Below are 15097 nucleotides of genomic sequence, written 5' to 3'. Positions count from 1 at the left end.
ATAATAATTAATAATAATAATAATAATAATAATAATAATAATAATAATAATGGTGTTGGTGGGAACGGGCCTCGGGAGGCAGCATAAACCTGCTCTGGTTGTTTGGCCTATCATTTTGAGGATAACGTCCCTCCCTCTGAAGGCATGCAGTCCTTTCCCCAGTGCCGAGGGCCTTCTGGCGGTCCCCTCGCTGCGAGAAGCCAAGTTACAGGGAACCAGGGAGAGGGCCTTCTCAGTAGTGGCGCCCGCCTTGTGGAATGCCCTCCTACCAGATGTCAAAGAGAAAAACAACTACCAGACTTTTAGAAGACATCTGAAGGCAGCCCTGTTTAGGGAAGCTTTTAATGTTTAATAGACTATTTTAATATTCTGTTGGAAGCTGCCCAGAGTGGCTGGGGAAACCCAGCCAGATGGGCGGGGTATAAATAATAAATTATTATTATTGTTATTATCTCTGTCCCCAGTAGGCACAGTGTTTGTACCACATTGTGGTCCTCCAACAAAGCTGGCAGTTTCAGGACAGTTGATACCAAGTGCCTATATACACAGAGCATTGTTAAACTACAGGATTTGCTGACACAAGATTACACCTGCCAACTTGAATAGCTCTGAAAGAGGATTAGACAAATTCGTGGAGGATAAACCAATCTGGGGAGACTAGACATGATATATTATCTCCAGTATCACAGACAACATGCCTCTGAAAACTAGTTGCTGAAGAACATGAGGAAGAGAGTGGTGTTGAGCTCATGTGCTGCTTGTGGGGTTCCCATGGGCATCTGGTTGGCCTCACAGCATTCTCACATACTGGATGATGGGTGTTGGATAAGCCTTTGGTCTGAACCAGCAGGGCTGTTCTTTTAGGTGAGGTGTAAAGTTAAACATGTAAAATGCAAATGTGGCAGGCTGGTGTTTCAAAATGTGTATTACACAGGTGCCACTTGTTGGGTTGCAGGTCTCCATTCAAAAACCCAATTTGCCTTCAGTAGCAGCAAAGACTTCTGGGTCGTGTATAGACCACAAGAGCAGCCAAGACTTGTAATGTGCTTAAAGAGAAAGCCAGAAACGCTATGGGTGTGTATGTGTGGAGTGGTATCTAATCATAATAAATTTGTACAAGATGTGATACATTTCTTCAGTTGAAATATATTTATTGTTCAAATAAGTTTAGGGAACTGAAGCCAATTAATTCTGGGTTATTTTCTTCTTTTTATCAGCTTCTTGTTTAAAACCAATTAGAGGGGTATGCAGAATTACAGAACTAGCAAGAAGATTGTTCCAAAGGATCTTTAATGTCACTACAGATTCTTCTTTGCTTTTGTTACATAATCTCCTCCTTCTGGATGAGTTGTTCTTCCTCCATTTTATGCTGTTCTAGCATGAAATTACAAAGCCCTGTGCTGCAAATTAATTCCCTGTAGGCACATCGGGTGCATCAAATAAAGCCAATTCTGACCGGCTTCAAAAACCTGCCCTGAATAAATGCCTCCTGAAGAGCCCCTATCATCCCAACAGCACTCTGAGGGAAAAGCAGAAAGAAAGCAATGCTGTGGTCATGAGTCTCTATTCATTTTTGTCACGCAGCAGTTCTCAACCTGTGGGTCCCCAGATGTTGTTGGACTACAACTCCCATCATCCCTGAGCTCTGGCCTTGCTAGCTAGGGGTGATGGGAGTTGTAGTTCAACAACAACTGGGGCCCACAGGTTGAGAAAGGCTGGTAGAGGCTCCTGGGATTTCTGATTTCACTTCTGATGGAAGCTGGAGAATCTTCCAGAAGCAATGTAAAAGTGTTTTCACACATGAAGGTTAAAGCAGGTTTTGCCTTGAGCCATTTGTAATTCAAATAGAAACCAAAAACACATATTAATTATAAATGCCTATATTTCACCTTATTACCAACAATTTGATTTAATATTTGATTTGGGTTAATATTTGCATTATGCTTTTCCAACAACACGTGTTGAACTCAATGAGGGCTTGTCCACACTGGAATTGACTATGTGTTTATAGCTGTTTGTGTTCCAATATAATTTGCATAGTCCACATGATTTTACCTTCAAACAACGCCAGCCTTGTTGTTTCTCCCCTGTAAATTCAGGTTTACCCACTACAGGAATAATCTGATAAACTGGGGAAAACTGGGTTCTGCTGCACCTGCAGTCACTTCCTCAATGTTTCCAATTCTTTTCCATTTGTTGCTCATAACTATTTCCCATGTGCTGTGGAAGATGAAGTTTTTTCTTTCTTTCGGTCCCTCAGATTTGCACAGAAAGCTACACAACAAAAATTACAATTGCCTGTTTGCTTTTGCACAGTTCTTGGGTGGTTTGTTTTTGTTTTTTAAAAGCAAGGTTGCATAGCTATCTGCACACAGGCCCTGTCAGCATTATGGACATGAAAAAATAGGAGGCAGGGACAAACACGAAAAGGGAGCACCTACTGACATGAACAGAAAAGACCAAAGTTGCTTCTCATATACAAATTCAGACGTATCTGAGTATGGTCTACTCTGGTCTAATTCACATGGGAGGAAAATTAATTAACAGCTAAATAATGTTCAAATGTGGATAAACCCTGACTTGTTCACATAAATATTGAGAAACAGACTCAATATTTAAGACCCAAGACACAATATTTAATATACAATACAATTTTATCTATGCTAACATTTGAGGTGACTGAGGTGACAGCAAAAAGAGATTATTTCTGACAAGAAGGGTAGAAATCTGACTTAGACAAGGACCCTATTACTACCATTAGTAGTTAGCATAGGGGTTTTATTTTATCCAAATGAATATTTAATGTTAATGAACTGCTTCAGTGAGAGAGTTTCCTAGACCCAAAGAGATGTTTTTTCATTATGCCCCAGTGTGTAGGCTCATACCCTTCAACATTTCTCCAGTGAAAATAGGGACATCCTAAGGAAAAGTGGGACATTCCAGGATCAAATCAGAAACAGGGACAGCTTCTCTAAATCAGGTATGTCCCTGGAAAATAGGGATACTTGAAGGATATATAGGCTCAGTGCAAAACAAGCAGAACTGTAGCCCTCATTTTGGGGAAACCTTGGACTGCCCAATGGAAAAACAGAATTGGAAGGGTCTTATAGTCCAGCCTCAGCTCAGTGTCAGAGCCAGCCTCCCTGGCAGATGGCCATTCCATCTTTGCAGAAGGGCCTCCTGAAAATGTGAGCCTGCCTCCTACTGAGACAACTTCCATTTCCAGCAGTTGGTTAGTTTGGAACATTTATACTCTGCCTGCTAAGAAAAGTTCACGAGACAACTTACAGTATATTTAAAATACAATAAGATAGAAAAGAGTTACATAATCATAAAAAGTGCAAATAATTCTTTTCCCTGGCCCAGAAATGGCTGCCAGAGTACTTGAGTACTCTAAGTAATGTGGGGTATGAATGCTCCATACCCAGGAACTCCATGGGTCCAGTTCAGAAAGGAGTAGGGGGCATAGCTGTCAACTTACAGATTTGAAAATAAGGGACCAGCCGCCTCGAAAATAAGGGATCAGCAGCCAAAATAAGGGATTTTCCGCACACAGGTATGAGCCCCTCTGAGCCAAAGGCAGAAAACCCAGCCAACAGCCAAACGAAGCCTCAAAAGGTGGTTCCCACAGCGCAGCAACCCGACAAAGGGGATGCAGCAAGGAAAACCACAATCACCTCTCCGCTGGGAAGCGCTGAGCAAAGGCGAGTCCCCAGGCAACGCGGCTGATTTGATCGGCACAAGGCATGCAAGCTCCACCCCCCAGTTGTTCTTAGACTCCTTATTGGGTGAGCAACGCAGCCAAGCAACACAGTTGGAGCCTCCCTCCTCCCTGGCTAGCAGGGAGGGAGGGAGAGGAGCTGCTTCCTTTGAAACCCGGGAAATTTAAGGGACAGCATCAATAAGGGACAGCAGTTGGCGGGACTTCCGGGTTGGCGGGACTTCCGGGTTGGCGCCTCCGGCAATGGCGGAATTCCTCCGATCGGGAGGAACCCGCTCCATGAGAAATAGGGTCTGAACCACCACGGCGAAGGCGGAGACCCCCAGAAATCACAGGCGGAAGAAGCCTGTGAACTTGGGATTCGACTGGCACCTTTTGCGCCCCCCCTACTCGTGGGGAGACCTGGTAACGGGAATCCGGAGCGACGTGGGGTGAGCGGCGCGGTGCTTTGAATCGACCGCTTCTTTCACGGAGTGAAGCCGCATTGCCGCTGTCGGGGAGCGCTGACTTTTTTCCTGTGGACAATTGGATTTTAAACAACAACCCATGAGTAGAACAGAAAATTGGAAATTTAAATAAGTTAATTTGGCACCGAACGGGGAAGGTTCAAACAGGAAGTCCCTTTCTGTAAATAGACTGAAGCAAAGTACTTGCTAACTAAGGTCTTGGAAAGTTTTATGTAAAGGATCCAAAACTCCACTGATTGAAATTATTTAATCCCCCCTGGGAGCGGGGGGAGAACCTTTAGGAGAAGGTGGAATTTAAAAATTGAAGCACCACGTCTCTGAACCTGGGAGCGGTTTGTAAAAAGCCCATTGATGGTGAACAGGATAAATTTGACAGCTAGTCTAAAAGAAGGACATTGTTTCCATTGTCCGCTTCTGCGCTTAAAAAGAAGAAAAAAGTAACTAAAAATTGTTACAAAACTTACTTTTGGAATTGTGCTGGAAAGGATTGATACAAATGAAGTCTGGCTTCCTCTAGAGGGAGCATTGGGACATTGTTACAAGAGTGCAGCTGCTAAGATAAAGACTGTGGGAAACTAGTTTTGACCTTGAACATCTCAAGAATGTCGGCTAAGGAAGAAGTAATCTCTGCACTGAATAGGACAATCTATTTGTTGGGAAAGTTGCATAAACAGATAGATGTCATGGCTACCAATATTGACATCTTGGGAACAAAAGTGGGCAGCAGTACAGAAGTGGACAAGAATCCGGCACAGGAATCTATTTTAATTGAAGAAATTGATGAATTGGAGAAGGAGAAAGTCGCTGTTGTTGAATATAATGCAATACAAGGGGGAGCCTTAACCTTACAGTGGCAAATGGAGGATTATAAGTTGAAGCCCCATATGACTGTAACTAGGAAAAGTCATATTGTAAAGATGGGAGCCTGGCCTGGTTTGGAAAAGGAAAGTGGGAGAGATCCCCTTATGCAGGGATCAACCGGCTTTTGGGGCACGGATGTGGGCCAGGAGGAGCTTGGAGTTTTTGGGGCTTTTGGACTTGGAGGATTTGTGAAACAAGATTTGGAATACTTTGTGGGCCCTAGCTTTAACTACGGAAATCTGGCAGACTGGTTAAGAAGGAATCTAAGCATCGTTGGGTTGGAGCTCCCCCGAGATCTGTTTTTTAGCATCGAAGATTATCAAGAAGATCGGCAGAAGGGACGTCAAGAAGAGTTAAGAGCCTCGGATATAAGATCTCCAGGTTGATGGACTGTTGGAGGTTGATGGAACTGACGGCAGGGGCCGAGACCGGGGAGGGGAGATGGTGGGAAAAAAATTGGGAATTTAAAGTGTATATATGGAGATTTTTTCCTTTTTAAAAAAATTTTTTTTAATGAGAGATGGAAAAATCGTGGAATGAAAATTTTATGACCCTAGGGGAAATGTCTTAAGAGATCAAGTTCAAATATATTAGTTTTAATGGGAAATAAGATTAAATAAAGTAAAAATGGATGGTTAATTGGTGAAAGAAGAGAATGTAAAATTGCAGTATATTAGGATGGATTATTAGGATAGAAACAAAGATGAAGGATTTGCTGAAATATTTAACTGAACTGGAATACATAGAGGGTGTGTGTGTGAGGAGGTCAAGGAAATAAGCTAAAGAAAGAAAGTTAGGTAAAGGTTTGATTTGTTGTTGTTTTTTTAGATTGTATCTGTTTTTATTTTTGTTTTTATTTTTTATTTTTTCTTTATTATTTTTTGATGTGACTTGTTTTTATGTACTGATTGTGTTTTCTTTTTTGTCTTTCTTTGTAACCTTTAAAACTTGAATAAATATCATTTAAATAAAAAAAAGAAACCCGGGAAATTTAAGGGACAGCATCAATAAGGGACAGCAGCGGGACACAGCGCTGGGATAATGGACTTTCCCGCCAAATAAGGGACAGTTGACAGCTATGGTAGGGGGCAGATTGTACAATGGCCTTATGCAGCTCTCATTTTCTTCTGTGCATGAAGGAGGCGGCATGTGAGAACACACACACTCCTCCACCATTCAGTTAGGCGAGTGTGTGCACTGGCCCTTAGGCACAGTGTACTGAAAGCTCCTGAACCACATTACCTGAACACTCTTTCAGAAGGTAGAGAAAGGGAGGTGCGAGTTCCAGGATGAGGAGGAAGAAATAGTATGTTAACATAATAAAAGGAAAAGGAGTTTCATCTTGAAAGGCTAGAGGAAAAGGGCACTGTTCAAAATAATGGCTAGTGTCCCAAACTGGGAAGGAAATGCATTCTCCAAGCGACTGCCAGTGCAAGGTAAAAAATAATCACCAGCCTGGCACCTCCTTGGGCTCCTTGCCAAGAAGAGAAGCCATTAGCTGTGCCTCCCAGCTCCTTTCCCTAAACAATCTGAGCACATTTAACCAAATTAATCCCTTGAGTTGGTAGAGTTAGACACAGAGGTGACTGTGGAGCCTGCTTTCTTTGTGGGAGTTAGTCACTGTAAAAGGAACTGTGGAAATGCATAGCAAATGACTCTCTGAGGGCTTCTTTTTCTATTTTTTTTTAAAAGTACAGTGGTACCTTGGTTCTCAAATGCCTTGATACTCAGCTTGGAACCCAAACACTGCAAACCCAGAAGTAAGTGTTCCGGTTTGCGAACCTTTTTCGGAAGCTGAACATGCTCCATTTTGAGTGTTACGCTTCCGATTTGAGTGCCACACTTCTGTTTTGAGTGTTATGCTGAGGTCTGTCTGTTTTTGCTATTTATTTTGCATTTTTGTGGCTCTTTTTTGTTGTTGTTTTTGTGACTGTGTGGAACCCAGTTCAGCTACTAATTGACTGTGTGACTGCAGTGCATTGTTTATTGCTTTCATTTTATGGATCAATGGTCTCATTAGATAGTACAATTCATGTTAATTGCTGTTTTAGGGGTTGTTTTTAAAAGTCTGAAATGGATTAATCCATTTTGCATTACTTTCTGTGGGAAAGTGTGCCTTGGTTTTGGAACGCTTTGGTTTTGGAACAGACTTCCAGAACAGATTAAGTTTGAGAACCAAGGTACCACCGTATCATCCCTGTGGCTGTTTCACACAAATGGAACTTCCAGCTGATAAACTAGACCTGGATCTGTCCTTCAGTTAATTTCATGCTCCTTTTGCATTGGACTGATAATCAAAATAATAATCATGATGATAATAATAATAATAATAATCTCTCTGTGTTAATCAGTCCAAGAATCTTAGATGTAATTTGGGATTGGGTGATTGCCGCTGATTGTGTGTTTGTTGTATGTTCTAAAGGAATGCTTATGCTTTACAATTGAGAAGCATTTTCAGAAGTAATGTTTGAATCTTTAAAAAAGGAAAAAAGGAAAAAGCAGGTAACCCTAAGAAATCTCTCCCTCTCTTTAAAAAATTAGATTCAAAGCTTCTCCACATCCATTCAAAGAGCAGCAGGAGGGAGTATCAAACAGAAGATCTTGTACTTCTCTGTGTTAGCTTTTTAAAAAATCACATTCAGCATTTGACCCAGGCTATCAGAAAGCAATTAAAAGGTTCTGTTTCAGCTCCCCTCATCTTGCTCTGATTTACACTCAGTTTTATCTCCCCCCCCCTCACTTTTTTTTGCCCAGTAGCATAATCTGCTTTTTCACAAACCTGCTACGAATATGTAATAGATACATTTTCTCTTGGTGGATTGGTATTCAGCACAGCATTCTGAGTTCTAGCTCCATTTGGTCATCCTTGCAATAAACATGTCCTTTAAAAAATCAGCGATAGAATGGTTTTAGAATGTTGCTAATTGCATTTAATTTACCAACATCTTCCTCAAGCATCTCATCAATTTGACTGTTCAAACTGCTAATGCTAATAATAGCTTCTATATGTCTCCACTCAACCTATCGTAGACCCTTAATTCTCTGTGTTGCCTCCTTCGCACAGGAAGTGAGTGGGAGATTCAGAGGGAGAAAAACATCATGCCAGAGCTACCGCTTCATATTGCAGTCATTCCACACAGGTGGGTTATGTGCATGAATACCACAGCTGCTTGATGGGGCAGGTCATTGGGGGATGGTGTTCATTCAAACACTGCCTTCCCTCCCAGCATCTGATTGCTGCCTGAACCAAGCTGGATTAGGGCAACCATCTACCCCCAAAAAGTTCCACAAATTATCAGCTTTGATTATCAGCTTTGATAATCTCATTTTGCTGTTCCTAGCCATTTAGACAATGGCCAGACATTCATATTTCAGCTTAATAAGCTAAGATATGAACAATCCTTGTGTCTGCGCATGCTTCCTCTTCCTTTTTTACTATGTAGTGGTAAGCCAGGAAGAGTTCAACTAACCATTGTGTCCCATTTCATGTAGATTAGGAAACTACGGTTACAAGCTGCAGAACATCTGAGCCAGGCCAAACACTCTCTGAGGCAGTTAGTAGGGCAGAGAGACAGGAAGACAAGGCAGGAGTATTGAACAGGGGAGCTCTTCAGCCAGGTAGTAAGAGTTAAAGCAAGGGGTTTGGTTAGAGAGGTGTTGCTCCAACAATAGGATGGCTGCTGTGGAGGACTTATAATACCTGGGCTCTGTTGCTTCCTGGAGCCCTAGTAGGTCTACTTCTGGTAACAGTTATGTGTGCAAGGAACCTTATAAGCACTCATATCTATGATGTGGAAGGACATGTGCTTTAAAGTGAGGTGTTTTTTTAAAAAACTTCTGGCAGCAGGTTCTAGTCCAGCTCTGTTCCTAGAATTTTTGCAGTATGTATGCATTGTCCTATTTTAAGTGGGTGTGCAGCAATGCAGGACAATGGTTGCAAAACTCCAGTTTCAGCCTATTTAATGGAATGAGTTTGATGGCTGTGTCACTGAGTTCCCATTCATGACTGAGGTTCTGGAGTTACTACTTGGATGCAATGGGGCAAGAAACCCATTCTCCTGCCCAGTGAAGCTGGAGAGTAATAAGCTAGGGTGGTTCTGCCTGTGAAGGCAATTGCCTGGTTGTTGAATGGGCCTTTGCTCTTGCGAAGTACCCTCAGGGGCAGTTTCCATTGCTTATACACTTGTATTGAACATTGGCCCAAAACAAAACCAGCATTTTGGGGGGGGGGATTTAGGGGGGGCATCAATAACCCTGCCCTAATTCTCTACTAACATGCAGTTTGGCTACATCACGTAGGACAGGTCTAAAGTACTAACGTAGCACTGTAAATGATTATTTGTGGCTGGAAATCTGTTCTCTCCAAACAGTAGTTCACAAGATTAAATCCAAGCACTTCAGCTTAAGTCGACGATGAGTAGAGCTCACCTCAGATGCATTAGGAGCCAGTCATTTCAAAAGCCTTTCTTTTCTTGGTTTTGACTTAGCCAGTGCTTCAAGAGAGCCTCATCTCATAATCATTGGCTGATCAGCTTGACCTCCTTTATTCTAGCTTTAGTTGAACTGTTAAGAATGGAATTAATTCCTCATGTTAAACAACTAATTCCTGGGCCTCTCTACAACAAGCAACGTACGAACTATCAGTATCTATATAACCCAGGGCAACCTGTAATTTGGCAGGTAGATTTTCTGTGCCCCGAATATTAGCATCCTCTGTTAAAACTGTGACGCAAACAATTGTGCAAATGCTAGTGAAATAATGGGCAGATCCTTTAGCAGTTATCATGCTTCTAACTGTACAAACACTTCCACAGGTGGAACAGCAGGATTCCCCCCCCCCATTTTTTCCTCATGCAAAGCTGTACCACAAAGTGAGAAGTAGCCCTTCTGTGAGCAAGAGATTCCTCCCACATCTAGAACAGCACCTTTGAATCCAACCCATTACTTCCTTTTCCTACCTGTACAATGAATGTTTCCAAGCTTTGACATTTTGATGGCAGCGGAAAATGTCACTATTTTGAATTGTGATTCCTGTACAAATGAAAGCAAAGCATCCAGGAGGCAGGGGGATCCAGTACAATTATTTTGACAACATGGTCTTGCAGACATAAATATATAAACTCTGAATTCATTTGTTCAGCTATATGTCAGTTAAATACCTGCTACTTTTCTTATAGCACAAGACTCAAATAAAATGCTAACGCCCCTAGCATTTTTCTAGATTTTCATCTTCATTGTGTTCTGCTGGCTTGTGGACTGCAGCAAAAAGGGAACCAATATACCAAGGTTTCCTCAAATGCGCTGGAATTTAATTAATCATAAGCCATCTGAAGACAGCTGTTACTCTATTTATGGAGCATCACTAAATGGGATTATTAGTACAATTATCAGTGTTGATAATGTGTCAAAACACATAATTTTTCTGGGCATGGTTCAGACCTGTACCATAGCTACTTCTTCAGCCTCCTCTGTTTTGAAAACTGCAGTTCCCATTGTTGCTACTCTCCAGTTCCAAATAACTTGCCTGATGCCAGAACTTCTGAATATTGACTCCTGCAGTCTGTTGCCTGCTACCAAGCCTTTACTCTTATTTGTCTGAATAAAGATATCTTTCTTAATTACATGGAAGAGCCTCTCTCTGCATTACTTTTCAGTGTATCGTGTGATCTAATCATGGAATTCACACAAATTGTGTGCTGTAGTTGAGCTTTCCTAGTGTATCCTTGTCTATTCCAGAGCATAACTTTAGCTTAAAGTTGCACCTTTTGTTTTTAGTCCTAAAAAGCTCAGACAGACAGACTAATTGCTATGTAGATTTTCCTAAGGTTTTTTTTTGCCACATAATTATTAAGGCATTGCACTCAGCACCAGCAACTTAATTGTCTTTAGTATTGCTGCTGTCACAAGCTTGAAGGCAAATGATTAATAAAACACAATTATTTACATTGTAATGTCAGCATTTTAATTAAACTGAAAATGCAGTTCATTTGCTTTTTGCCATGGGGCTGATTTTGTTTTAAACAAAAAATTAAGGTCAGCTCTTAAAATCAATCACTCTCCCCTGCCCGACTTAATTGCAAGTTAGAGAGATGGATCTCTTGTCATCTCTACAAATCTTTGGCCCCACTGATGACAAATGACTTCAGCAGGCTGGCCTTCGCACTCCTGAGTTTTCTCAACCGAATGAAACACTTCACATCTGACTTACTGAAATGTGTGTTGTTGTTGTTTTTGTTATTCTGATATCTTTAAATATCATGGGTGATATCCAATGTTAGTCCAGCAGTAGACCTCCCTTGTGCTTAAATTATTTGACTTAAATGGATCTACTGTGAGTATGATGAACATTGGTTGCCACCCTATTCATTTGTGTTTGGTATGCTATATAGTAATTATTGTTAGCAAGCCTGCCCCAAAGTATTAACACTGCCATATTGACCTCCAAATGAGAGAAGGTTCTCAGTACCAAGCATAATACAATTAGAGGCATACCTGGGATCCTTTGTTTTCTCAGCACACACCCCACCCCCGTAAATAATCACTTTGCTGCGGTAGCCACATTAGAAATTACTATATTTTATACAAACCATATATATGAAGTGTATGGAGTGTGAGCAAGGCCAGGAGGAAGGGCGAACAAAATCACACGCCTTTCTGCCACAGTGCAAGAAGGACAGGAACCTTGTCAGGTGTTTGACAACAGTGTCATGTCGCAACACACATATATGTCATACACTCCATAGTCTCCAATTGTTTACCTTTATACCGCCTTGCCATTTCTCCTATTGCTCAGCTCCCAGCTCTTGTCTAAACTTGCAACCTTACACAAGTAACTGGAGACAGATTTCTGGGGAGATTTTTGTGCACATGCCCATCCCTCCCAGGCCTAGACCCCCAATGGGGGCTGGTTTTGCCAACCCCTAGGTACACCTGCTGTATCAATACAGTGATCCTGATGCAGCGTAACACTTGCGAAACCACGTCCCCTTGTCTGCTATGGAGAGCTGTGAAATTCAAATACAAGCTGTACAGTGCCATAGCTGGCATTGGCATAACCCTGCCTGTGCTCAACATAGCTGGCTATTGGATCACAGCTGATACCTGTCTTTATGTAGATAGAGGGTGCCTCAGGGCTCTTAGTATTTTGCAGGAGGGCAAGGCATTGAAAAGTGTGAGATGAAGGAATGAATAATGAGAAGACATATAAAGCACCCTGCAAGCAAATCAGGATGACTTGAAGAGGAATGCTCACTGTCATGTAACTGCCCTGTAAGCAAGTTGGAACAAATGTTCAATAAAGATTGGACATAGTCTAACCACTCTGTAAGCTGTGTGCAAGCAAATCAGGATGTATGTTGAAGAAACATATTGTCCAGAAAAGCCCAGAAACAGTGCATAGCCAAAGCCACAGTGCACATACCAAAGAAGAGCAAGGTAGGGGAGGGGAGATGGGGGGAAATGGAAAGGTAGATTTGTTCAAGTTAATATTTCTAATTTATTCTACTGCATAGCTCCATGCTATCTCACATATGTGCTACAGGGAGCATATACACTGGCATTTGCCTAAGCTTAGTTTGTTGGAGAATGTCCTTGACCTTCAACAGATAAACTTAGGAATCACATCATTCCCTGTGCTGCTTATGAGGAGCCTTAAAAACTAGCTTTTGTATGCTTCTTTCTAATGTCCTGGACTTGGACAAAAAATAAGTGTAACAGCAAGGGGCAGTTTAAAAATGCAGTAGAGAAATAGAGGTATTGTTGACAATAGAGCAAACCGAAACAGAACTTACAAATTCAGCTCTAGTGCTTATATATAAATTGAGATTCACTTTTTCATCTTTTTTCTTGTACAGATATCTTTTAATGTAATATCTGGTGTTGGATATACTTCTAATTTGAAACATATAATGAAAAATTAATTGAAATCATAAATAAGTGATTCCATTACATGGTATGAGTACATTTTTCTTCCACTCCACTGAGTTTTCCCTGAGAAAGGAGAAAGAAGAAAGGTCTTAAGCTCCTTATTTCATTAAACAAGTAAATACAGTGATGGTTGTACTAAAATGCATGGAATATTAAGCTGCATTTCACATGAGTATAAACATTATTAGGTTTTGATACAAACCATTATCAATCAGTTGAGTATACAGAACGTTGCTTATTTTATGCCCAATTGCTTTTGCCACAGTTCCATCATATATCAATTCTTTTCAGTGTATTCATGGGTAAAATCAACCACAGTACAGTTAGATTCATTTTTCCATCAAGATACTTTGTACATGTTGCCTGTTCATAATATGTGAAAATTAAAGTGGTATTTTGTAGCCTGAATGAATTTGTTGTTTGTATCTCTTTGACTCTGGACACTTATATCAGAGTATTAGTTTTTCCTCCGCAGTTGGCTAAATACAGCAGTGATATATAACTTTCAGTATTCCAGGCAAAGGTAGACACACACACACAACTTCCTAATTCTTTTGGCTTGCCCAAAGTCTCTCGTGGCACAGATAATGTTCTGAACCTATTGCAAACTAGCTCACAATTCAACCCAGCCAATGTTATACACATTATAGAAATGTATTTTCTACAAATGAATTAGACCTACAAAAGAAACATAAAAATTTCTATGGCTCACCATGATGTCAAGATCCTTCAGCCAAGATGCAACTCTTTGTAAACCCATTCTAGAGATCTATGGTGGGGGGTTGGCATTTTGGGGGTCCCCCATAAGCCCGTTGTTTTATATCTGTAAGATGGGATTTTGTAGTGAAAGGAACTGCGGAAGTAGACAAACCAGTCTCTTTGTTAAATTAATGGTCCAAGCCAATCTTTTATACATAAATGGGGGCATAGTGTGATAATAGTACTGGTACATATAACACAGATAATCATGGTGCTTTCATAGCATCTTCAACTCTTCCAGAAAAACAAAACAAAAACCAGAATACTACTGCCTTTCTTCAGCCTAACACACAGCAGCACTACAGGACAAGAGAGACTCACGTTTAATATGATGGGATATTAATTTCTAAAATGTTTAGCACCATGGTTAAAAGAGCATTCATTGGCAGTTTCCTTAAATATCAACTAAGAAGCAAATGTCTCTCTTTTTAAAAAAACAATACCACGAAAATGTGAAGGTTTGGCCTATTCTATGGTTTATTTTCAATTACCAGGGCATGGCAGACTGGCAAAGCCCTAAAGGAACATGCTATGTGCTTGAGAAAGCATAAGTCTTCTGCAAATGGAAAGTTGTTTATTATTTTTTATTTTCTTCACTTGTTCTGTCCCTCTGAGTGCATTTACATTGAACTTGAGTTCCAGTAAAGCAACACCACCACCTACAGCTCAAACATCAAACTGTCCACCAAATATTAAATAGCCTCTGTTACAGCTGTACCAGGCTATAACTTAGTTTTTTAAAAAACATATTGGTCTGCTTGTGAGCATATTTAAATTGCTTTCTATTTTCAGCACTGGACCTGACAAATGCAAAGGACGAAAAGAAAGGAAACAATTCTGTTTTGTTTAGCTCACAGTGTTTTGTTTAGCTTACAGTACATCAGCCTACTAGCCAAGAACCACTGTGTGATGTGGATTAGTGAGATTTCAGAGAGCTTCTTGCACCAGCATCACAGATAAAAGAGGAAATCGTATAGCCTAAGGAAGCTCTGGGAAAGATGGAGGGCACAAGGAGAAGGGCACAACAGAGGACGAGAAGGTTGGACAGTGTTCTCGAAGCTACCAGCATGAGTTTGACCAAACTGCGAGAGGCAGTGGAAGACAGGAGTGCCTGGTGTGCTCTGGTCCATGGGGTCATGAAGAGTTGGACACGACTAAACGAATAAACAACAACAACAAGCAAGCTCAGAGGTGCTTGTGAATTTCAAACAGTCCTTCCACTAACAGGGCTCTCAAAGAATCTCAGAATTGCAGAGCTGGAAGGGACCCTGAGAGTCATCTAGTCCAACCCCCTACAGTGCAGGAATCTCAACTAAAGTTGGCATCAATGACAGATGACCATCCAACCTCTGCTTTAAAACCT

Source organism: Podarcis raffonei, chromosome 1, assembly GCF_027172205.1.
Source record: "Podarcis raffonei isolate rPodRaf1 chromosome 1, rPodRaf1.pri, whole genome shotgun sequence".
NCBI lineage: Eukaryota > Metazoa > Chordata > Lepidosauria > Squamata > Lacertidae > Podarcis > Podarcis raffonei.
This window is presented reverse-complemented; position numbering follows the sequence as displayed.